Source organism: Urocampus carinirostris, chromosome 15 (genome assembly GCF_059441175.1).
Source record: "Urocampus carinirostris isolate Australia breed hairy pipefish chromosome 15, RoL_Ucar_1.0, whole genome shotgun sequence".
Taxonomy (NCBI): domain Eukaryota; kingdom Metazoa; phylum Chordata; class Actinopteri; order Syngnathiformes; family Syngnathidae; genus Urocampus; species Urocampus carinirostris.
In genome coordinates, this window is record NC_142363.1 from 33,089,297 (window position 1) to 33,115,346 (window position 26,050).

The window sequence follows — 26,050 nt, forward strand, 5'->3', positions numbered from 1 at the left end:
TAATACAATACTACTAAAATAAAACTACAGTAATGCTAAAGAAATACTTCAAAATAATGACAACCGAAATACGGCAAAATACGACAAAAATGTTCCAGATGTAATCCAAAAGAATCTACTCTAGAAATACTACACAAATCTGACTGCGGAAACACGACAACATAACTAAAGCAATACAGTACTACAAAAACACTACAGATATACTACAAAGGTTCTACAATGGAGAAACCACAAAAACACAACCGCGAAAACAAGACAAAAAAAAACTACTAAAACAACACTACTAAAATAAAACTACAGTAATACAAAAGCAATACTTGACAACAGAAATACGGCAAAATACGACAAAAAAGTTCCAGATGTAATCCAAAAAAATTTACTCTAGAAATACTACACAAATTTGACTGCAGAAATACTACAACATAACAACTAAAGCAATACAGTACTACAAAAAAACTACAGATATACTCCAAAGGTTCTACAATGGAGATACCACAAAAACACAACCGCAAAAACAAGACAATAATACTACAAAAATGAAACTACAGTAATACTGGAGCTATACTTCAAAATGATGACAACCGAAATACGGCAAAATATGACAAAAATGTTCCAGATGTAATCCAAAAGAATCTACTCTAGAAATACTACACAAACATGACTGCAGAAACACGACAACATGACTAAAGCAATACAGTACTACAAAAACACTACACATATACTACAAAGATTCTACAACGGAGATACCACAAAAAACAACCACAAAAACAAGACAATGATACTACTAAAATGAAACTACAGTAATACTAAAGCAATACTTCAAAATAATGACAACAGAAATACGGCAAAATACGACAAAAATGTTCCAGATGTAATCCAAAAAATCTACTCTAGAAATACTACACAAATCTGACTGCAGAAATACTACAACATAACTAAAGCAATACAGTACTACAAAAAAACTACAGATATACTACAAAGATTCTACAATGGATATACCACAAAAATACAACTGCAAAAACAAGACAATAATAATACTAAAATAAAACTACAATAATACTTCAAAATAATGACAACCGAAATACGGCAAAATACGACAAAAATGTTCCAGATGTAATCCAAAAAAATCTACTCTAGAAATACTACACAAATCTGACTGCAGAAACACGACAACATAACAACTAAAGGAATACAGTACTACAAAAAAACTACAGATATACTACAATGATTCTACAATGGAGATACCACAAAAATACAACCGCAAAAACAAGACAATAATACTACTAAAATGAAACTACAGTAATACTAAAGCAATACTTCAAAATAATGACAACCGAAATACGGCAAAATATGACAAAAATGTTCCAGATGTAATCCCAAAAAATCTACTCTAGAAATACTACAAAAATCTGACTGCAGAAACACGACAACAACTAAAGAAATACAGTACTACAAAAACACTACAGATATACTCCAAAGGTTCTACAATGGAGATACCACAAAAATACAACCGCAAAAACAAGACAATAATACTACTAAAATGAAACTACAGTAATTCTAAAGAAATACTTCAAAATAATGACAACCGAAATACAGAAAAATATGACAAAAAAAGTTCCAGATGTAATCCAAAAAAAATCTACTCTAGAAATACTAACTAAAGCAATACAGTACTACAAAAACACTACACATATACTACAAAGATTCTACAACGGAGATACCACAAAAACACAACCACAAAAACAAGACAAAAAAACTACTAAAACAAAACTACAGTAATGCTAAAGAAATACTTCAAAATAATGACAACAGAAATTCGGCAAAATACGACAAAAATGTTCCAGATGTAATCCAAAAAAATCTACTCCACAAATACTACACAAATCTGACTGCAGAAACACGACAACATAACAACTAAAGGAATACAGTACTACAAAAACACTACAGATATACACTCCAATGGTTCTACAATGGAGATACCACAAAAACACAACCGCAAAAACAAGACAATAATACTACAAAAATGAAACTACAGTAATACTAAAGCAATACTTCAAAATGATGACAACCGAAATACGGCAAAATACGACAAAAATGTTCCAGATGCAATCCAAAACATCTACTCTAGAAATACTACACAAATCTGACTGTAGAATTACTACAACATAACAATTAAAGCAAAACAGTACTACAAAAACACTACAGATATACTCCAAAGATTCTACAATGGAGATACCACAAAAACACAACCGCAAAAACAAGACAAAAAACTACTAAAACAATACTACTAAAATAAAACTACTGTAATACTAAAGCAATACCTCAAAAAAAAATAAAAGTACATTGATAAAATAAAATCCCACAAAAATACTACAATTATCCGACTGAAGAAACACTACAAAATAAAAGTACATTGATACACTAAAATCCAACAAAAATACTACAAATACCCGACTGCAGAAATACTACAAAATAAAAATACATTAATACAACAAAATCCTACAAAAATACTACAAATATCCGACTGCAGATATACTACAAAATAAAAGTACATTAATACAATAAAATCCTACAAAAACACTACAAATATCCGACTGCAGAAATACTACAAAATAAAAGTACATTAATACAATAAAATCCTACAAAAACACTACAAATATCCGACTGCAGAAATACTACAAAATAAAAGTACATTGATACACTAAAATCCCACAAAAATACTACAAATATCCAACTGCAAAAATACTACAAAATAAAAGTACATTGATACACTAAAATCCAACAAAAATACTACAAATATCCGACTGCAGAAATACTACAAAACAAAAGTACATTGATACAATAAAATCCTACAAAAACACTACAAATATCCGACTGCAGAAATACTACAAAATAAAAGTCCATTGATACACTAAAATCCCACAAAAATACTACAAATATACGACCGCAGAAATACTACAAAATAAAAGTACAGTGATACAATAAAATCCTACAAATATCCGACTGCAGAAATACTACAAAATAAAAGTACATTGATACAATAAAATCCTACAAAAATACTAAATATATAGACATATAGGGAAAGACCTGTCAGGTACTTGAGTACTTGAGATCCGGTGGGGCCAATTAGCGTAGCTCAACAGAGGAACTGCTAGCTAAAACGCAGTGAACCTTGAGCGTCCTCATCAAGGTGATCTCGTCACTCTGTAGCCTCCTCCTAGCGTGCCTGCTAGCGCTCTCAATAAACTAGCTTTCCGTGGATGCCGCCGCGAAATAAAATCGAGTGCCGGTACATAAAAAGGTCTCGGGTCAGAGTTTGCATGTACACCATCCGTCAGGTTGTCACTACCTTTGTGGACCAGGTGGTCTTGACCTCTATACGTAGAGGCGAGTTTACTTTAAAAGATATCTTTGAAACACCGAATACTTGTCATGAATGATGTGTTAAGGTAGTTTTTACGAAGACATGGGAAAAAAAAAACCTCAGTTGAGATTTTAGGAGTCAACCGGACTCGATTTTTTCGCCAGATGCAGTACTACATACCGGTCTACGTATGTTTTCCTTGTACTTGACACGTTTTTTTTTCGAATTTCAAATAGTGTACGCTTTAAAACATTTGGAAGGTGCGTGACTGACAGGAGTTTGGCCGGGTCAGGGAGTCTCCAACTACCATAAATTCCTGACTATAAGCCGCTACTTTTTTCCCCAAAACGTTCAAACACTGAAGGTAAACACATAAAAACGATACCGAGATAGAGGGTACCGCGGCGAACTCGTTTGACTTGATTGATTTACCGTTTGGTGATAGTCGGTGTATGGATGATACCCATAATTGATAAATTTGTGTTTTTCCGTACAGATTTTCTTGTACGTCGTACAGGGTTGGGTAGGGTTACTTTAACTGGATTACTTTCAATGACTTTTGGATGACTCCAATACCAAATATGCTAATAAAAGACAAAAGAAACTAAATATGAAAAAAATTCAAAGATAGATAGATGTCTAGATAGATAGCTAGAGATAGATGGATGTCTAGATAGATAGCTAGAGATAGATGGATGTCTAGATAGATGTCTAGAGATAGATAGATGTCTAGATAGATGTCTAGAGATAGATAGATGTCTAGATAGATGTCTAGAGATAGATAGATGTCTAGATAGATGTCTAGAGATAGATAGATGTCTAGATAGATGTCTAGAGATAGATAGATGTCTAGATAGATGTCTAGAGATAGATAGATGTCTAGATAGATGTCTAGAGATAGATAGATGTCTAGATAGATGTCTCGAGATAGATGTCTAGATAGATGTCTCGAGATAGATGTCTAGATAGATGTCTCGAGATAGATGTCTAGATAGATGTCTCGAGATAGATGTCTAGATAGATGTCTCGAGATAGATGTCTAGATAGATGTCTAGAGATAGATAGATGTCTACTGTAGATAGATGTCTAGAGATAGATAGATGTCTACTGTAGATAGATGTCTAGAGATAGATAGATGTCTACTGTAGACAGATGTCTAGAGACAGATGTCTAGAGACAGATGTCTAGAGACAGATGTCTAGATAGATGTCTAGAGACAGATGTCTAGAGACAGATGTCTAGAGACAGATGTCTAGAGATAGATGGCTAGAGATAGATGTCTAGATAGATGGCTAGAGATAGATGTCTAGATAGATAAATGGCTAGATGTCTAGATGGATAGATATCTAGATGTCAGGATGGATAGATATCTAGATGTCTAGATGTCTAGATAGATGTCTAGATAGATATCTAGATAGATGTCTAGATAGATATCTAGATAGATGTCTAGATAGATATCTAGATAGATGTCTAGATAGATATCTAGACATCTATCTAGACACCTAGATGTCTAGATAGATATCTAGATGTCTAGATAGATGTCTAGATGTCTAGATAGATGTCTAAATGTCTAGATAGATATCTAGATGTCTAGATAGAGGTCTAGATAGACAGTTAGGGTTACTTTAACTGGATTACTTTCAATGACTTTTGGATGACTCCAATACCAAATATGCTAATAAAAGATAAACGAAACTTAATATGAATAAAATGAGTCAATTTTGTGCAGGCTTGGGGAGTAATGGAATACATGGAACGGCAAAAATTATCTCATCTCATCTCATTAGCCGTACCGCTTATCCTCATTAGGGTCGCGGGGGGGCTGGAGCCCATCCCAGCCATCTCCGGGCAGTGGGCAGGGGACACCCTCAACTGGTTGCCAGCCAATCGTAGGGCACACGGGGACAGACAACTCATTCGCTCATTCACACCTAGGGACAATTTGGACCGGCCAATTCACCTGAAATGCATGTTTTTGGAACGTGGGAGGAAACCGGAGTGCCCGGAGGAAACCCACGCAAGCACGGGGAGAACATACAAACTCCGCACAGGAAGTCTGGAGCTGGATTTGAACCCACGACAGGTTCCCATGACATGAACTGTGCCGCACAAGCGCTAACCACTGCGCCGCCGTGCTGCCTGGCAAAAATTATGTTTGGATTTATTTTCATTTTGTTTCTGTCGCATTTGATGTTAGTTTTGCCGGAGATCAAAGTGATCAAAGCCAGGAGAGAAAGCTTACCACGTGTTGTGAGTCATCATTTGATTCATTTTTAGTTTATTTTGTCTTTTATTAGAATAGTTGGTATTGGAGTCATCCAAAAGTCATTGAAAGTAATCCAGTTAAAGTAACCCTACCCAAACCTGTTTCAGTGTCAGGCTCTGAAACTTTTGTTAGCATGTTTTGGTCCTTTCACTTTAGTTTCGGTGTGCATTGGCGTAGCTGTCAATCAGTCATGGAGTTCTTCCCCGTTTACTCGGCTCCGTGACCGTCTGCCGGGCAGAAAACGACAGCGACCATATGGGACATTACCGTCCCACTTTCTGTCCTGAAGTGAGGAATACTCCAAATTCTTGTCCCATGCTACGCTACGTGAGCCATGAAAAACCCACCCGCTCGACTCCATTACGTCTACGCCACTGTCGTTCCCGTCTAGCCGTCTGTCTTCTCTCGTCTGTCTTTTCCCCATCTGGTGCCGCTTTCCCTCATCATCATGCCCGACTGATTATTTTTATTCTCTGCCCTCGGGTGTTTTTGTCAGCAACTCCGCGATAGAAACGGAAACGAAAAAAAAAACAAAAAAACGAGTGTATAAACAGGCCCGCCTGGAGATCCGTTTGGTTTTATTCCAAACCTTTGAGTATTCTCTTCGGTGTAGCATAAAGTGTCGGCTTTGTCCTAAATGCGGCGCGTCGGGAGAGATTAACGTTAGCATTTTTCGACAGGATTGGAAATTCGATTTCAGTCAGCACAGCTACTCGTGAAACTTGGAGGTACTGGCAAGTTCGTTGGGTTTCTTTGATTTTGTCCTCGGTTTACACTCCAACTTGGAAGAGTTTTGGTCTGTCAAGGAAGAACTCGGTCGGTTTTCCTTTTGGGATCAAGAGATCGCAGTTCAAATCCTCCGTGTTACATGTAGAAGTGTCCTTGGGTAAGACACTGAACCCCTAATACCCCCAATAAGCAGGTTAGAGCCATACATGGCTGCATGGCCGCTATTGGGAAGTGTGAAGTGTTGAAGATAAGACCAATTTGTTGAATCGTCTCATACGTGTTCAAAGAAATGCAGGAATCAAAATGACGTAAGAGGGAGTTCTTTTTATTGATACACAATTTCAACAAGAGACTCCCTCTTACATCATTTTGATTCCTGCATTTCTTTAAACACGTATGGGACGATTCAACAAATTGGTCTCATCTTCAACAAATGGCGCCCAACGTGGGAAGATAAGACAAGAGACTCAGCGAATCAAAGATATGCGTGTGTCTTTATAGTTTTCAACATAGCACGTGTTCCCGATTTGGCCCCGTCCCTTTTCACGCCTGAATTGTTTCACATGCCCAGGGTTCCGTCCTTATTTGGAAGTGTTTTTAAGTTTATGCCAGTTTATGTCACATTGCCCTTTGCCGTTATCTCTTGTCCTCCCTTGAGGAGGATTGTTTATACTAATTCGTCCGCAGAGGCCTTCGCGAGATGTAAACAACATTTCTCCCAACTGTAAGCAAGTCTTTCTACATTTCTTTCTAAATGTATGCAAATCTATTCTACAAATGCAATTTTATTTTCTACAACAGAAGCACACTGTAAAGTGCTTTGGGAAGTCATTGACTTGAAAAGCGCTATATAAATGCAGATCATTTCATTTCAATTCATTGAAGTTTGAGGTGGTGATGAAGGTTGTCGAGTATTCAACGTTTGGTCGGAATTCCGTTTTGCAATGTCAGAAAATGATCGAACAATGTCAAAACTTGTGAAGTGAATGCTGTGCTTGAAGTCAATCACATAGATAAGTTATCTGACTGATACTGCTGGAATGTGAGGTCGGGGTGGGTGCCTTAGCTGCATTTGTGCATCGTAGGTTGCCGGGACCACTCCACCACAGGGGGTCTCTGCCCCTCCCAGGAGACCAGAAGCGAGAGCTTTTCTCACCTCCTAAGGGTAGTCTGAATTTTTTGCCAACAAGAAGAAAGAGGGCATGTCCTAACAGGGGGAATTGGACCAAGGCCGCCCTGGCCAGTCCTGACCAAGTCTCCGCTCAACGGGCAGCCAGGGAGCCTTGCTGAGTCAGCAACCAAGCTTGATCAAGCTAGCTGCCAAACCGGTGGGACAAAGCCAGCGAGCTCATAGAAGCCTCAAGCCACCAGGAGTCAAAGCTACAAACAGTGGCGTTCGTTTTGGTGGCTGTTAGGCTGACTGGCAGCTTACACCAACCTATCAAAGTCGTGCACACACGAATTGTAACGCTGCCTCGCCTTTTGTTGGGGTAGTGCGATTAGAAACCTGCTTTTTACTGACTGTTAAAACCCGAAATGTGAGAGTTCTTGTTAGCCAAATACTCCATCACTCATAAAAAACTGGAACTATGAACCCTTTGAGGAAAACACAGTTTTTTGCGGTTGCACGATCGCACATCGCGAAATCAATTAGATTTCAGTTCATCGAGCATCCCTAGTGCACATTGCTTCAAGTCAAAACCAAAAACAAACAAATGACTAATTACAGTGATTACAATTAACCACAAATCAAATTTATTACCCAAGTAGCTTAATATCCAAAAGCTTAACATCAGGTGGGATCATCACAGACAACTCTAGGTTTGAGATTGAACTAACTTAAACATATTAAAGGATTTTATACATTTGCCTATAAAGGATTTTATACGATTGACTACAAAGTACGTGAATTCAGTTTGATGCAGTAGAGATATTCACTGACAGTGTTTCTATTCAAGGTACATCAGAAGGTTAAGCTGTGTGGAATGCATCAGAAGTATTTCTGATGACAGAATTCCTGTAAGGGCTGACGGAGAAGGCCTGACGTAGAAGGACAGATGTCGGGGCGCCGCTGGTATGCGAAGAGGGGAAGACCAATAAGAGAAAGCTAACGTTAATTACAGATGTTAAAGCTAAATATTATATAAACTCTTTGTTGGCAGAATTACTCAAGTAAAAGCAGTCATTAAGTTTTAAACGTCTCCGACAGAACTGCCCACTTCCGGTCAGAGGTATGGTTTATTATTCGTCACAGAAAACAGGAAAAGGAACTCACATACGAGCGCGACTTCACAATAAAAGGATAAGTACAAAAGATGAAATTAGACTGATGTTTGAAACGTGATGTTTGAAACACATAGCTCATAACCAATGGGATGTCTTTTCTTTGTTTGTGAAATGTATAAATGATCCGTGGCAACTGGAAGGGGACACTTAGGTCGTCTATTAGGAACAATAAACACCCCCCGTGTGATCCTTCCGGTTATTTTTCTCTCAAGAAATGAGCATACATTGTTGTATGAATGTAGGTCGTGTTTGGTTAATGGAGTGTGATAACTCATTCGAACAATTTGGTAAACGCTACATTTTGATCATTAATTCCCAACAGAGGTGATTAAATTGCTTATATTCAACATAAGCCAAACTAATATCTGGCCTCAACCTCCAAAAATCTAAAAACAGTATTAGCTCTTCAAACTAAACATCAGTAAACTGCAAACTAGAGTGATTAAAAGGTAGGTATGTTAGTAAGGTCTATGTCCTACCGGTTGCGTTTGACCTTCAAACTGAAGATCTTTGTATTCCTAGTTCCTTCTTCAAGCTTTGCTTGGTTTTATCAACAAACGTTTGTCTCCAGTGCACATGTTGGTCTGAAATCCAATATGGCTGTCTTCAGGAAGTTGCCGTCACCTGACAGGAAGTTGGGAACTTTTTGTTTACTGATTGTTGTACTGACCCCTGCAGGTCTGGATGAAGACATAGGTGGTTTTTTTCTGTTTTTTTGTATTCAGTCAGTTGGTGTGATTTTTTTATTCTGTACCTAAGAAAGAATTCAATAATTGGGTACTTGGTTTTGCAGTAGTATATTATCGTTTTTGTGCAATGATCGATCAGTCGGAAAATATCTCCGACAACAATCGCTGCAACTAGAATTGAACCTGGGTAGCGGGGGTGAAAGAGCCGAATCCTTAACACTGGACCACCAGGGATAGAGATAACATACAAAAAGGTATTCGATTTTCTCTTATCATCACACTGTTTTTATTCAGGGTACCAGAGACAAATATTAGAGAATGGAGAAAACTGAAAAACGGCCGAAAAGATATAAATAAATGCGAAAAACGGGGGACACGGCTCTTGGGTGTATCCGATGATGAATCATATGAGAAGGATTAATCATAGTTTTCATAGTTTATGTTGTCAATGAATTATTTATTGATTTATTCTTAGTTTGAGCTGATTGAGTGAACAAAGTCTTGAAAAACATCGGATTTCATGTCGTAGTTGTTTAGTGAAAGGAAGTCCGTCTCTTTTTAGAGAAGCGGCTTTTTCGGCTCAACTCATTCAAGGTAATCGGTATATTACCAACAATAATTTAATGCAGAAAATGAATTCATCATTTAAATAAGAAAATTCTACTTCATTCTATTTGCATGTATTTTTTCCTTCTACAGTGAACCTCCAAGCGACTTCATTTTTGAACTTTTTTATAATAAACCTCACTCATGTCGAGCAACTCAGGATCTCACAACAAAATGTTAATGAACAATATATATGATATAAGGAAACACATGTACAATACAACATGTTAAACTACATCAATAAACACGTTTGAAAGCCCTGGAGCGCAACAGGTATGAGTATGTCTCCGAAAAACAGTTAGTATAAGGTGCAAATCAACACAAAATTGGTGATTTCTTCAGTGTCAGTAATAAGTCGAAACATAACGCAGAAAGTGATAACAACGGCAATCATTCCGGCACGAAAAAACGGCGGAGAAATTCTTCGGAAGATCGCGGAGGCAAGGAAAACACGTGTGTTGAAGCGAACGATTCGAAGAAAGAAAAACAAAAGGATACTCCTAGCAAGAAAAGGACTTTTCTGCCAAAATAGACTACCGTATTTTCCGCACTATAAGGCGCACCTAAAAGCCTTCATTTTTTTCAAAAGCTGACCATGCGACTTATAATACAATGCGCCTTATTTATGGAACAAAATTAATTCGCAGTCTTGCAACTAACTTGCAGCCGCCGACTCGATTTTCCCCCGAACGCCAAGTAGTACGCGGTGTATTCTGGGATTTATTTACCGGCGTTTCATTGGCTAACCAATGTGTCAATCATCATTTGAATCGATCACTATTGGCTAAAGTTATTCGGAGGTCAAGGGGCGGATCCTTTTTATCATTTACAGGCTGGCATAGGCTTAAGCTGTAAAACAAAGCCTGCAATTGGCCGAAAAAGATGAATGCGTATAGCACGTGGTTGACGGCATGCAGCAAGCATTTTTTACTTTTCTGTATTTGTAAATATTTTATTCTCCTGGATTTACTAAACTCACAGATATAAGAGGACCATGGCTGCACATTATTATTGAACACAACGACTTCGGTGAGCTACTCCGGCTATATATTTTCCCTGTATCTTGTTTCAGACTGAACTCGATGTTTCTGTGATAAGCGGTGCAGATAATGGATGGAATGGAGTGTCTATTTTTAAATGAAACTCAATTCCAAGTGTTTATTGTCATATGCACAGTAAAGTTGCGAGCGAAAAAGAAAATAGAAACTAAGGAATGGTTGGCATTTCTTGAATCCCAAGACTTTAACCTTCCGAATGATGGAACGATGCATTTGAGTGACATCTTACGGACACCGCATCTGCACGTGTCTACGACACGTATTTGCTTCTTTGCAAGCTTTGGGAATGTTAAGGGGGTAATAAGTTGGACTGAACCATCTGACTGTTTTGTCCACGTTCCCATTGTAGCGCCTTATAATCCGGTGCGTCTTATGTATGGAAAATATAGGACCAAAAACTATTTTTTCGGGGTGCGCCCTATAACCCGGTGCGCCTTATAGTGCGGAAAATATGGTAAATTATATTTCTGGGGACGCAACAAGGATGATAATGGATTGGACCTTGAGAAGGCGTTACAACTGTGGCGGGACAGCAAACCACCAAGAATATATGAACTGAAAAATCTGAAGTGATAACTGCTTTGTATTTCCAATTAACTGTGATGATTAAAACTCAATGAATATATAGATTTATTCTATATACTTGTCGCCAATTTACAATTTCAACCTCGATGAAAATAAATTTTGGGGAGCCATAGATCTCTGTTGCGACCAATGTTCCCTCTAAGCTGCATGTGTGCGCCATTGCGCACCACCCAGAGCTTTTCCGCGCACAAGAAAATTTAGCCAGCTCACAAAAATCAGGGCTCGAAATTAAAAAGCGAATTAAGACAAAGTTAGAGTGCACGAAGGTAAAAATACACGGGTTCCCCTGACGCTGTGTTCTAAATGCGGTGTTTTGAAGTCAAAGTCGAAGTAGAACAAAGTTGAGCAAAGTCAGTAGAGTTTTTTGAGAACCGGCTTTCTTGGCTCGGCTCACTAAAAGGATCCGGCTCTTTCGGGTCCCAAGCGGCTCTTCAGGTTGTTTTTGCTTCTTTAATCCTGACACGACCAACTATTGTGTAAAATTATGCACAAAATGACTTAAAGGAAGGGGGGGAAATAGAACAAAAAAGAAAAAAAATACCAAAATGAAAAAGTAGTGAAAAGCTGAGAAAAAAAACGACACAAAAGGAGAGAAAAAGAGAAAAAAAGAGCAGGAAAATTTCAGAAAAAAAGCCAGAAGAAAAGAAAGAAGCAAATAAAGGGAAAAAAGGTAATCGAGAACAAAAAAGCAAAAAAAAAGTAACAGCTGGGAAAAATAAACACAATGAGATTTTTTTTTAAAAAAAGGAATTTAAAAAAATGAAAAAAACAGGGAAAAAGAGGAAAATAATAAATTTCAACTTATATCAAGTGAATCTTGTTGCCAACATTGTACTTCCACTCAAAAATGTAATTAAATACAGTTTTTTATCGTGCAACCGACGAAATAAGCCCCCAAAAATGAAATGATCTGCATTTCTATAGCGCTTTTCTCCAAAGCGCTTTACAGTGTGCTTCACATTTCCCAATAGCGGCCTTGTATTGCAGCCATGTAAGACGCTAACCTGCTTATTGGGGGTATTAGGGGTTCAGTGTCTTACCCAAGGACACTTCCACATGTAACACGGACAAGCCGGGATTCGAACTGGGATCCCTTGATCCCAAGACGAGCGCTCTACCTCCTGATTTGAGTTGTTTGTGTTTTGCTAGCAATTAGCGAGACTTTCGTCGCTATTTAGCTATACGACAGCCGCTCAGCCGTCGCTATTCCCGGCTAGCCTCGCTACGAGGTGATCATAGTCTAAAATCGTCCTCTGTGGCCGCCGTGCATCAAAGAGGAGACATTTGTGATTTTTAATCATGAAAGACAGGTCCCGGGGCCCTCCAATGGAACACGTTTGTGCCTTTTAATCATGAAAGACGGTTCCTCGTGGGGGAAAAAGGCTTTTGTTGTCTCAATTTCCTTTTCCCCTCCGACTAAGCGTTCGTCAGACCTCCCGGATGCAATTCCAGAATTCTGTCGCCGTCCTTGTCTTCTTCTTAATGTTGTGAACTCAGTTTTGTCTGTGTTTCACATAGGAAGAGATATTATTAGTGTCACGAGGTGGAGTGGAAGGGGGCTGTCACGAGGCGTGGTGGAGTGGAAGGGGTGACCAGACCGGAACGGAGGCAGGAGGCAGGAAGGGAGAACTCAATTGCGTAACGATCCAAAACTTTTATTCACCAAAATAAAAGTTGTCCAAAACTCTGGGACATGACAAAACAAACAGTTGTTTCTTCCAACGCAACTAAACAGGACAAGGCATAACAGACCAGGGAATGTGTATATATAATGAGCCAGCACCCGCAAAGCCCACAATCCAGCCTTAAATAGCAGACACGCGATTAGTTGAACTGCTTCAGCTGGTGCCCAGGGGGCGGGGCAGACCGGTCGCCAAGGCGACCATGACAATTAGAAGTTTTTTACTCGCAGAGATAAATTAATAAGAATAAGACAAAAGTTGAATCATTTCGTTAATTTAGGAAATCATTAGCTTATCTATGCTTATACCTTGATTAACGTTGTCTATGTTCTACTTTATGAAAACTAGTACTGCAGCAAATCCCATCCATCCATCCATTATCTGCACCGCTTATCCTCAGTAGGGTCGCGGGGAATGCTGGAGCCAGTGTTACATTCTCAGCGCACAAGAAAATCGAGCCAGCTCACAAAAATCAGGGCTCGAAATTGATAATTAAGAAGCGACTTAAGTCAAAGTTACAGTGCATGAAGGTAAAAATACACGGGTTCCCCCGACGTTGTGTCCTAAATGCGGTATTTTGAAGTCGAGTCGAAGTAGAACAAAGTTGAGTAAAGTTAGTAGAGTTTGTCGGGGACCGGCTTCTTCGGCTCGGCTCACTAAAAGGACCCGGCTCCTTCGGGTCCTAAACGGCTCTTCGGGTTGTTTTTGCTTCTTTCATCCCAACATGATCAAATATTATGTAAAATGATGCACAACATGACTTAAAGGAAGGGGGGAATACAACAAAAAAGAAAAAAATACCAAAATGAAAAAGTAGTGAAAAGCTGAGAAAAAAAGAAACAAAAGGAAGTGAAAAAAAGAAGGAAAAATTTGGAAAAAAGCCAGAAAAAAAAGAAAAGAAAGAAGTGTGGGAAAAAAGTAAATAGAGAACAAAAAGAAAAAGGTAACAGCTCGAAAAAAAATAAACACAATGGGATTTTTTTATAAAGGAATTTTTTAAAAAGTAGAAAATAAACACAGAAAAAAGAAGAAAAAGTTTGTGTTGGATTCAAATAATGAGTTTTTGGACATGTTTGATAATGAATTATCTTGCCACACTTGGGATTATGGTTGCTCACTGTTGATTCAAGCGTTGCTCACCGACTTTGTGTGAACGCTCAGACACGTGGAAGATTACAGGGAACCTTGGCTGGAGCCCATCTCAGCTATCGTCGGGCAGTGGGCAGGGGACACCCCGAACTGGTTGCCAGCCAATCGCAGGGCACACAGGGACAGACAACTCACTCGCTTATTGACACCTAGGGACAATTTGGACCAGCTCATTCACCTGTGTTGGGTTTTCAATGTAAATCTCTTGAATTTCTGTCTCAAGGTAATTAGCTTGTTTTTATATTACTAAATATAAAAACAATGTTTCTCATACACACACTCACACACACACCCATAAAGTAACGTTTCAACAATGAGTGTAATTATATCTCTTGTACGTTTATCAATCTTGTATTCTTTTATTTTGAAGTCATGTTCTTGTGTGTACCGATTTCTCTGACGCAAAATAAACCACTCCCTCTCTCTGTTTGGACTTCACCCAGAACGGACGTACGTTCTTTTCTGCCACCATCATGTGGAATTAAACTATATACATGTATTTTATCCGTGCAAATATAGACACTAAATAGTCTTAATAATGTCGATCTCTGACACCTGACATCAGTGTTCTAGTTTGCCCGCGTCCCTGCGTCCTAGACGCATCATTTTCACTGGGGACGCATAGTGTCCAATCAACGTGCGTCCCCGGGACGCAACGTTTTTGACACCAAATTGTCATTATTACCCGATTACTTTTTTTTTTAAACAAAGATTTACCGCACTCCAAACTTTTCGTCAGGCAGATCCGCCATTGTTGTTTTGGTCTCGCGCCGATCTCGGCAAACGAGATCTCGTTGCTTCGAGATGACGTCATTGTTTTGGCGGTTGTCGAGTGAAAGAGAAATACGCCTCCGTAAAAACAGTTGGTATTAAATGCAAATCAACAAAAAATTGGGTCATTTCTTCAGTGTCGGTAATAAGTCGAAACATAATACAGAAAGTGGTAACAACGGCAATAATTCCGGCACGAAAAAACGGCAGAGAAATTTTTCGGAAGACCGCGAAGGCAAGGAAAACACGTGTGTTGAAGCTAACGATTCGACGAAAGATAAACAAAAGAATACAGACTTTTCTGCTAAAATTGACTCAATTATATTCCTGGTTACGCTATGAGGAGGATGATAACGGAGGTTACATGTTCTGTGATGCGTGCACCCAACGTGACAAAAAAACTGGATCGCATAAATCATTTTGCAATACGAACTTTCAGAAAAGCACATTGGATCGGCACCACGGCGATGAAAACCACAAATTAGCGATGGAAATTCGGTTGCTGCGATTGGACCTTGAGAAGGCATTACAACTGTGGCGGGACAGCAAACCACCAAGAATATATGAACTGAAAAATCTGAAGTGATTAAAACCACGTGAATATATAGACTAATATTTCAGCAATATTATTTTGTATAATATACAATATTTTTGTGAACTGAAAAATCTGAAGTGATAACTGCTTTGTATTACCATTTAAGTGTGATGATTAAAACTGAATGAATATATAGATTTATATTACATATTTGTCGCCAATTTACAATTTCAACCTCGATAAGACTAATTTTTTTGTAAGGTTTATTGTTTTATATTCTTTATCAATTATTTATTATCAGTTATCGGTCAAATCATAATACGCTACAAAGCCAAGGGGCCGAGACATTTGCTTACAGCCAAGAGGCCGAGTCAAGGTCCTAGCCGCAGAGCCAAGCAGCGATCAGTGTGAATGCAGGGGAAGTACACAATCCCAAGAACCACAGCCATAGATCTCTGTTGGGACCCATAGATTTTTCAGCAACACAGGACGCTCAAAGTAACCGACGTGGTGTTTGCAACCTTCCTGACGCTAAGCTAAGCTAAAGTAATTCAAAGGCGTCAGAGAAACCGCACAACAGATAAAACATTTCTGACTCTTTGAACTCCGTGCGATTGCGCGTGCAATGGCGTGCCAGCAAAAAAAAAGCGGCACAAGGACTTCAAAGGCGCTATTCGGCGGCTAACGCACTTAAGGCGGAGAATTAGTCACGTCGGAGGAAAGCGGGAAAACGTCGACGCGGTGGGTTTTTCGACACGCGTCATCCTCTTGCAGGTAAAACGAGCAACTTTCGCTGGCCGGGATTATTCCAGGAAAGCTTTGCCGCTGATCCCTGACAATTTATGCACAAATATTTTAGTGTTTAGTATTGTGTTTCTTAAAAAAATGACAGAAAGATCTCTCTGAGTTAAAAACTTTATGCTAACTCATAATGCTAACAACCGGGGTTACATATACCGTATTTTCTGCACTATAGGGCGCACCGGGTTATAGGGCGCACCCCGAAAAAATAGTTTTTGGTCCTATATTTTTCATACATAAGGCGCACCGGATGATAAGGCGCTACAATGGGAACGTGGACAAGACAGTCAGATGGTTCAGTCCAACTGATTACCCCCTTAACATTCCCAAAGCTTGCAAAGAAGCAAATATGTGTCGTAGACATGTGCGGATGCGGTATCCGTACGATGTCACTTAAATGCGTCGTTTCAAATATCATTCGGAAGGTTAAAGTCTTGGGATTCAAGAAATGCCAACCATTCCTTAGTTTCTATTTTCTTTTTCGCTCGCAACTTTACTGTGCATATGACAATAAACACTTGGAATTGAGTTGAATTCACTCAACTCATCACAGCAACATCAAGATCGTTCTAAAACAAGATACTGGGAAAATATATAGCCGGAGTAGCTCACCTAAGTTCTCACGTTCAATAATGATACGCAATCATGGTCTTCTTACAACCGTGAGTGAAGTAAATCCAGGAGAGTAAAATATTTACAAATACAGACTAATGAAACATGTTTCTTTATGGCGTAGTTTAGCAAGCTTGCTATTCAGTCATCTTTTTCGGCCAATTGCAGGGTTTGTTTCGGCCCTCTAGCCTATCCGAGGCTCCGAATAACTTCAGCCAATAGCGATCGATTTAACGGATGATTGACGCATCTTTTTCGGCCAATTGCAGGGTTTGTTTCGGCCCTCTAGCCTATCCGAGGCTCCGAATAACTTCAGCCAATAGCGATCGATTTAACGGATGATTGACGCATCTTTTTCGGCCAATTGCAGGGTTTGTTTCGGCCCTCTAGCCTATCCGAGGCTCCGAATAACTTTAGCCAATAGCGATCGATTCAAATGACGATTGACACATTGGTTAGCCAATGAAACGCCGGTATATAAATCCCAGCATACACCGCGGACTACTCCACGTTCAGGGGGAAAATCGGGTCGGCGGCTACTTTGCTACTTAATATTGAGCCATATATAAGGCGCACTGTATCATAAGGCGCATGGTCAGCTTTTGAAAAAAATTAAGACTTTTAGGTGCGCCTTATAGTGCGGAAAATACGGTACATCCCGGGATCATCTTCCAGATCCATCACAACTCTTACAATTGCCGCGGGAATTGTCTAGTAGACAAGTGTCACCTCTACTCTATAGCATATAAATAACCCATACTTTTCGTGGACAATATCTGTATTATTTGTGATTGCAACATCCTTTGCTGTCTGGTAATCCAGAAAGGGGGATGCCACATGTGCGGTCCCTTCTCAAGGTTTCTTCATTTTCCTCATGTTGGGGTTTTTTGAGTTTTTCCTTGCCCACATGTTGGTTCCAGATCAGGGGATGGTGTAATAATAGTCTGAAAAATAGTCTGTGTAATAACCTGTGAAGCCCTTTGAGACTCTTTGTGGTTAAGGGCTATACAAATACACATGACTTGACTTGTTTATACGTTTGTGATCATGGTGTACAACTCATCTTTATCTATCCAGGGCTGAAATCTATAGATGCACGAGTCAGGGTTGGGTAGGGTTACTTTAACTTTCAATACTTTCAATGACTTTTAGATTACTCCAATACCAAATATGCTAATATAAGACAAAAGAAACTAAATATGAATGACAAGAAAGTTTGATCACATTACGCCGATTTTGGCCAACCTGCATTGGCTCCCTGTTAGCCTAAGATGTGATTTCAAGGTTCTACTTTCTATCGTTCGTTGCTAGGCAGCTCTTTGTTGTTTTTAGCTATGAGTTTTGAATAGTTAGAAATGGTGTGAGGCTCTTAAACCCGAGGTTGTCACAGATCAGGAACAGAGACGGGACCCAATAGCACTCGTTTTACTCAGTTTTTATTAAGAAAGAGAACAGTGCTTGCATCCACGATCCGATGATCGTCGGTAACGGGTAGCAGATAGCAGGAACGCGGAAGTAGCGCTTCCATGTCGAGCAAAACAGGTCGATGGTCGGGGCGGAGGAGCAAAACAGAAACAGGTCCAGAAAAGAGGTTGGCAACAGGTATCAGGCAGGAAACAGGGCAGGATAGTGTCGGAGAGTACAAAAGCTTGCCTAGCTGAGAGCATAGGTTCGCACAACGATCCGACGAGTGTTGTTTCTGTTTGCATGGGTGTGGCCGTCAATCTGTTCTTCCTCTTTTGCTAGCTGGTAATTTATCGTAGATTAGCTTTTGTAACCTGTCCATACACTGCCAGCTCGACGTAGCATTTGGTTGCCAATACTTTAGTGACTATGTTTGACAGATAGATAGATAGATAGATAGATAGATAGATAGATAGATACATACATAGATAGATAGATACAAAGATAGATAGATAGATACAAAGATAGATAGATACATAGCTAGACAGATAGATAGATGTCTAGATAGATAGATAGATATAGATATCTAGATAGATAGATAGATAGATGTCTAGATCGATGTCTAGATGGATGTCTAGATAGATGTCTAGATAGATAGATGTCTAGATAGATAGATAGATATAGATGTCAAGATAGATAGATGGATGTCTAGATAGATGTCTAGATAGATAGATGTCCAGATAGATAGATGTCTAGATAGATAGATAGATATAGATGTCAAGATAGATAGATTGATGTCTAGATCGATGTCTAGTTAGATAGATGTCTAGATAGATAGATAGATAGATAGATAGATAGATACATAGATAGATAGATACAAAGATAGATAGATACATAGCTAGACAGATAGATAGATGTCTAGATAGATAGATAGATATAGATATCTAGATAGATAGATAGATGTCTAGATCGATGTCTAGATAGATGGATGTCTAGATAGATGTCTAGATAGATAGATGTCTAGATAGATAGATAGATAGATATAGATGTCTAGATAGATAGATGGATGTCTAGATAGATGTCTAGATAGATAGATGTCTAGATAGATAGATACATAGATAGATAGATACATAGCTAGACAGACAGATAGATGTCTAGAGGGATAGATAGATGTCTAGATAGATAGATAGATAGATATAGATGTCTAGATAGATAGATAGATAGATAGATAGATAGATAGATAGATGTCTAGATAGATGGATGTCTAGATAGATCTAGATAGATAGATGTCTAGAGAGATAGATGTCTAGATAGATAGATGTCTAGATAGATAGATGGATAGATAGATAGATAGATGTCTAGATAGACAGATGTCTATATAGATAGATAGATAGATAGATAGATAGATAGATAGATAGATAGATAGATAGATAGATAGATAGATAGAGAGATAGATAGATAGAGAGAGAGATAGATAGATAGATAGATATAGATGTCTAGATAGATAGATGGATGTCTAGATAGATGTCTAGATAGATAGATGGATGTCTAGATAGATGTCTGTATAGATAGATGTCTAGATAGATAGATGTCTAGATAGATAGATAGATAAACAGATAGATACATAGCTAGATAGATAGCTAGATAGATGTCTAGATAGATAGATATATGTCTAGATCGATGCCTAGATAGATGGATGTCTAGATAGATGTCTAGCTAGATAGATGTCTAGATAGATGTCTAGATAGATGTCTAGGTAGATAGATAGATAGATAGATATGGTTCGAGTGTGCGCTCCTTCCTCTTCTCCCCAATAAACTGTGAGTAACGTTACGCGGGTGGGTTCTGCTTCCTGTTTCCTGTCCTGGTCCTGACATGGATACTCTGGTGATGTAAGGAGATGTATTTGGAAAATAAAAATAGAAAGTAGAAAGAAAATTCAACGACAGAGAGTTAAAAATGTGGAAAATCTGTTCAGGGAGCGAAAAGCTCTTTACTTTCCATTCTGAGAACTTCCCACCGCTTTGGCCTCTTTCACTGTCAGCTCACTTACTCTCCTCCCTCCATCTTCCCAAAGGAGTTGGAGGTGGAGCCAGCAAGCAAGGATGTGAAGAAGGAGTGAGATCTTTTCACCTTGAGAAGACATTTGATCAATGTTTCATTGTCATCTCTGCTGCCGCAGAATCTGCTGCAAACCCTAACCCCGTGAGGCATTGCACTAAAAACCCACACCTGCATTTTCTCACTGTTCCTTTGTCATAAACCACAGGCGTCAAAAAGGCGGGCAGCGCTCGGAGAAGCACAAGAGAAAAGTGAGCTGTAGGTTGAAATAGGTCCACTTGATGTTGCCAAAGCCAGGTGCCTCTCACAAAGGCTGCACTTGTGTTTCTTTCTCTCTCTCTCTCCTCTCTCGCTCTTTCTTTTTGTCTTTCTTTGTTCCTTTTTGTCTCTTTCTCTCTGTCTTTTACCTTCTTTTGCTCTCTCTTCATTTTTTCATTTATTCTTTTTCTCTCTCTCTCGCTTAACCTTTTGTCTTTCCCCTTTCTCTCCTCTCTTTTCTCCTCTTTTTCTCTTTCTACTTCTCTTTAGATTTCATTCTTTCTCTTACTTTCCACCAAGAGGGTCGGTTAATCAGTTGGTAGATAAATGTAGACACAGTGGAACCTTGCTAGTTCACGGTTCCACTTTTGCGGGTTCAGAGCTTCGCGGGTCTAAAAAATATACCTTACCTTCTCAATAAAAGTATTTATTGACTTGACGCCATTGAGCGCGAGCTTATGTCAACTGAGGACACAGTGTGGACACTCCTATTGTGAGGGGGAGGGGGAGGCCCTGACACAATGCTTAGTTAACTCCTCCCACCTCACCCCCTTCTTATGTGGCGCTCAGTTTATCATGGAGGAACATTTCATCCCAAGTTTGACTTTATTATACCAAAAGCGAGCGGTTGTTTGTACTACCTAAACACGGCTAATTGCGTGCGGTTTCGTGTATTTGTTGTAAAAGCTGTTCGATGCCGCTAGCTAAAGTATGTTGTGTTTGTCAGAAGGTAGCTCTTTCACTATCATTTAAATGAACACAGACCATTTGGTCCTGGTCCCCATTAACCGTGATAACCGAGGGATTACTGTATTACATCGGTCGGTAGATTTCAATATAAGCCGCCAACTGGACAGATGGGTCGGTCGGTAGCTAGCAAGATAGTAAAAGCTAAATTTGCTTAAACAAAGAGCAGCGAGGAGCAGTTTACCATCCAACGGTGTATTTCCACCCAGCAGGCCATCTGAAAACCTCCTTACATGTGCAGAACACGCTAAAAAAAAAGCGACGGATTCAGGCATGAATAATTAACGCCGTAGATCTTGCGAAGATTTCCCAGTAGATCCGATACGTCGTTTTCTTTCCCCGCGTTTTGTCCACTCGACGTCAGCAACAAACAAGATTCCGCCAGGGCTAATTACGGTGATGGCGAGGAAGCGATCGACACAAGGCGGAATATTAAAAAGCGGCATGGTGGCCGGCAAAAAGGGGGCGCTCCGTTGGTTTTTACGGCGCTATATATATACACGGGCCATTACTTAGCCGGTATTAGCGCATGCTGCCGTCCCTTTAAAAGCATCTGCCTCTTTGCGGATGGATAGTTGTAAAAACGGCTAGGTTGGAAAGGGGATAGATAAAAAGATGGGTTGAATAGATTACTACCAAGCAATGTTCCCTCTAAGCTTCATTCTCAGCGCACAAGAAAATCCAGCCAGCGTACAAAAATCAGGGCTCGAAATTGCTAATTAAGAAGCGATTTTTGGACTGTGGACTTTAACGAAGGACATTTAGTATCAATCGCGGGACTTGAAGTCGAGTTTGGGTTCATTTTGTGTTTGTGTAACATGTTTAAATACCCACAGAAGCAAAAAGTCAATGCGAGTCAGCCGGTGTCCATGGGCAGGGCCAACTGGGCGCCATGGCAACCGCGCAAGACATGACACTGAGGGCTTCCGCCTGGAGGACGGGGGTTTAAAAGTAGTTCAACGGTCAATCAGATTCCGTGGCTGTTGGCGCCAACAATCAGTAATCATGACACGTTTCTTCAATAAAACTTGTGGTAAACGTTACGCGGGTGGGTCCTGTTTCCATTCAGGTCCTGACATGTCTGGCCTGGCTAGTACTTGAATGGTAGACTGCCAGGGTTGGGTAGGGTTACTTTAACGGGATTACTTTCAATGACTTTTGGATGACTCCAATACCAAATATGCTATTAAAAGACAAAAGAAACTAAATAGGAATAAAATGATGACTCACAACACATGGTAAGCTTTCTCTCCTGGCTTTGATCTCTTTGATCTCCGGCAAAACTAACATCAAATGCGACAGAAACAAAATGAAAATTCCAGACTATAAGCCGCTACTTTTTTCCCCTAACTTTCAACCCTGCGGCTTATTCAGTGATGCGGCCAATTGATGTCATTTTTCTAACGGCGTTCGAGTGTCGCTACCATTAACTGCCCTGTCAAAGCTATATTATTATTATTAAAGCTCTCGGTGTACCGTCTTTCTTTGTAAATATGTGTAACCCATGTATAATATGTATTTGCAACTGTATATTTTTGTAATGTATTTATTTTAGAGACTTATTCTGATATGTTTTGCACGGGTGAATGAAAAAGGAGGGGCGGAACAAACGCGGGATGATGGGTTCAGTGGGGACGGCTAAAGGTGAGGGACCGTTTGGGATGAAAGTTATATTTTATTATAAAAGCTTTGAAAACTCTCTCAATGTACCGTCTTTCTTTGTAAATGTGTGTAACCGTGTATAATATGTATTTGCAACTGTATATTTTTGTAACGTATTTATTTTAGAGACTTATTCTGATAAGTTTTGCACGGGTGAACGAAAAAAGAGGGGCGGAACAAACGCGGGGTGCCGAGTTTAAGCGGGGACCGCTAAAGGTGAGGGACAGACGAGGAAAGAAGAGGGGGTAAAAAGTTGGTTCAAGAAAAAGGAGTTGCGTGAGTAAATGTGTTCATCTGATATATTTTTCCCACCCTTACCTTTGGAAAGATACACTTTTTTCCTTGGATGACTTTCAACGGCACCCGGACTCTGCAGGTCTGCGTCAAACCTTAAGTACCGGTATCATTTTCCGTTCGTCTTGCCGGCTGCGATTTTTGGACTGTGGACTTTAACGAAGGACATTTAGTTTCAATCGCAGGACTTGAAGTCGGGTTTGGGTTCATTTTGTGTTTGTGTAACATGTTTAAATGTGGGCGCATGCGGCTTATATACAGGTGCGGTACAAAATCAGTTTTCCTCTTAAAATGTGGTGGGTGCGGCTTATATACAGGTGCGGCTTGTGTATGTACAAAATCGGTTTTCCTCTTAAAATGTGGTGGGTGCGGCTTATAATCAGGTGCGCTCTACAGTCCGGAATTTACGGTACTTTTCCCGTTTCCCGCTCTCTTTGCAGCGGTCCACTTTCTGCCGTGTTATCGCTTCTCAAGTTCTTGCTCCCCCCCTGGTAGGTTTACAGCTCAGCAGACTCGCTAACGAAAGACAAAAATCTCCGAGCGAGGGACGAGACGCGCTAAGCCGAGCGTGCCGGTCCCGACTGGCGGGATTTAAGAGGCAATCTCGGCAGGAGGCCACCCGCAGAGACGGGATTGCAGAAGGACTCGTGCGGGTCCACCTTGGACAAGGTGATCCCCGTAGGTCTTGATTTGTGAGCGTGCTTCGGGGATATATCATAACCCGTTTGTGGAAGAGGCAACACGGACGACAGTCTTTTTGTGGGCCTCTAATCACAACGCCTCTCATCTTGTCAAATCCGCCGGTCGTCTTCTAGGACCACGGGTGGACCAGAGCGATACCATAGATATAGATAGATAGATAGATAGATAGATGTCTAGATAGATAGATAGATAGATAGATAGATAGGTCCAGTAGCTAAATAGATAGATAGATAGATAGATGTCTAGATAGATGTCTAGATAGAGGTCTAGATGTCTAGATAGATGTCTAGATAAATAGATAGATAGATAGATAGATAGATAGATAGATAGAGAGATAGATAGATAGATAGATAGATGGATAGATAGATAGATAGATATAGATGTCTAGATAGATAGATAGATAGATAGATAGATAGATAGATGTCTAGATAGATAGATCGATAGATAAATAGATAGATATATGTCTAGATAGATAGATGTCTAGATAGATGTTTAGATGTCTAGATAGATAGATGTCTAGATAGATAGATGTCTAGATAGATAGATAGATAGATAGATAGATAGATAGATAGATAGATAGATAGATAGATAGATAGATAGATAGACATGATTGGATAGATAGATAGACATGATTGGATAGATAGATAGATAGATAGATAGATAGATAGATAGATAGATAGATAGATAGATAGATAAATAGGTCCAGTAGCTAAATAGATAGATAGATAGATAGATAGATAGATAGATAGATAGATAGATAGATAGATAGATAGGTAGATAGATAGATAGATAGAGAGATAGATAGATAGATAGATGGATAGATAGATAGATATAGATGTCTAGATAGATAGATAGATAGATAGATAGATAGATAGATAGATAGATAGATGTCTAGATAGATAGATCGATAGATAAATAGATAGATATATGTCTAGATAGATAGATGTCTAGATAGATAGATGTCTAGATAGATGTCTAGATAGATAGATAGATGTCTAGATAGATAGATAGATAGATAGATAGATAGATAGATAGATAGATAGATAGATAGATAGACATGATTGGATAGATAGATAGACATGATTGGATAGCTAGATAGATAGATAGATAGATAGATAGATAGATAGATAGATATAGATGTCTAGATAGATAGATGTCTAGATAGAGGTCTAGATAGATGTCTAGACAGACAGACAGACAGACAGACAGACAGACAGGCCGGCCGGCCGGCTGGTCGGCCGGCCGGTCGGTCGGTAGGTAAGTAGGTAGGTAGATAGATAGATAGATAAATGTATCCAGTGGCTAGCTAGATAGATCTCTTTCTGTCCTTTTCTTTTCTCTCCTCTCTTTCTCTTTTTCTATTTATATTTGGATTTCTAACTTTCTCTTTCTTTCCCCCTCTCCCACTATTTCTCTTTTTATCTCTTTTGTTTCTCACGTTCCCTCCCTCTTTCTCTCTCTCTCTCTCTCTTGCATTCCCCTTTCGCTCTTTCTCCTCGAATCTCTTTCTGTCCTTTTTTCTCTCCTATTTCTCTTTTTCTATTTATATTTGGATTTCTAACTTTCACTTTCTTTCCCCCTCTCTTACTATTTCTCTTTTTATCTCTTTTGTTTCTCATGTTCTCTCTCTCTTCTCTCTCTCTCTCTCTCTCTCTCTCTCTCTCTCTCTCTCTCTCTCTCTCTCTCTCTCTCTCTCTCGCTTTCCCCTTTCTGTCTTTCTCCCCGAATCTCTGTCCATCTCTTTTCTCGCCTCTCTCTCTCTTTTTCTATTTATATTTGGATTTCTAAC

The 26,050-nt window shown here is 39.4% G+C and overlaps 1 protein-coding gene across 2 annotated transcripts in view; it reads right to left on the reverse strand.

Annotated features, from left to right (window-relative positions):
* The window catches only part of gfra4a (GDNF family receptor alpha 4a), a 226,765-nt gene that overhangs the window by 165,642 nt on the left and 35,073 nt on the right, over positions 1–26,050 (reverse strand). Inside the window, exon 1 of one of the 2 annotated variants that reach the window (XM_088355108.1) lies at positions 9,125–9,265. The exons of the other annotated variant lie outside the window; for it this stretch is intronic. The gene's annotated coding sequence lies outside the window, so the exon portion shown is untranslated. Of the gene's footprint in view, positions 1–9,124; positions 9,266–26,050 lie in introns of those variants that run through there. 2 annotated transcript variants of the gene reach the window in all.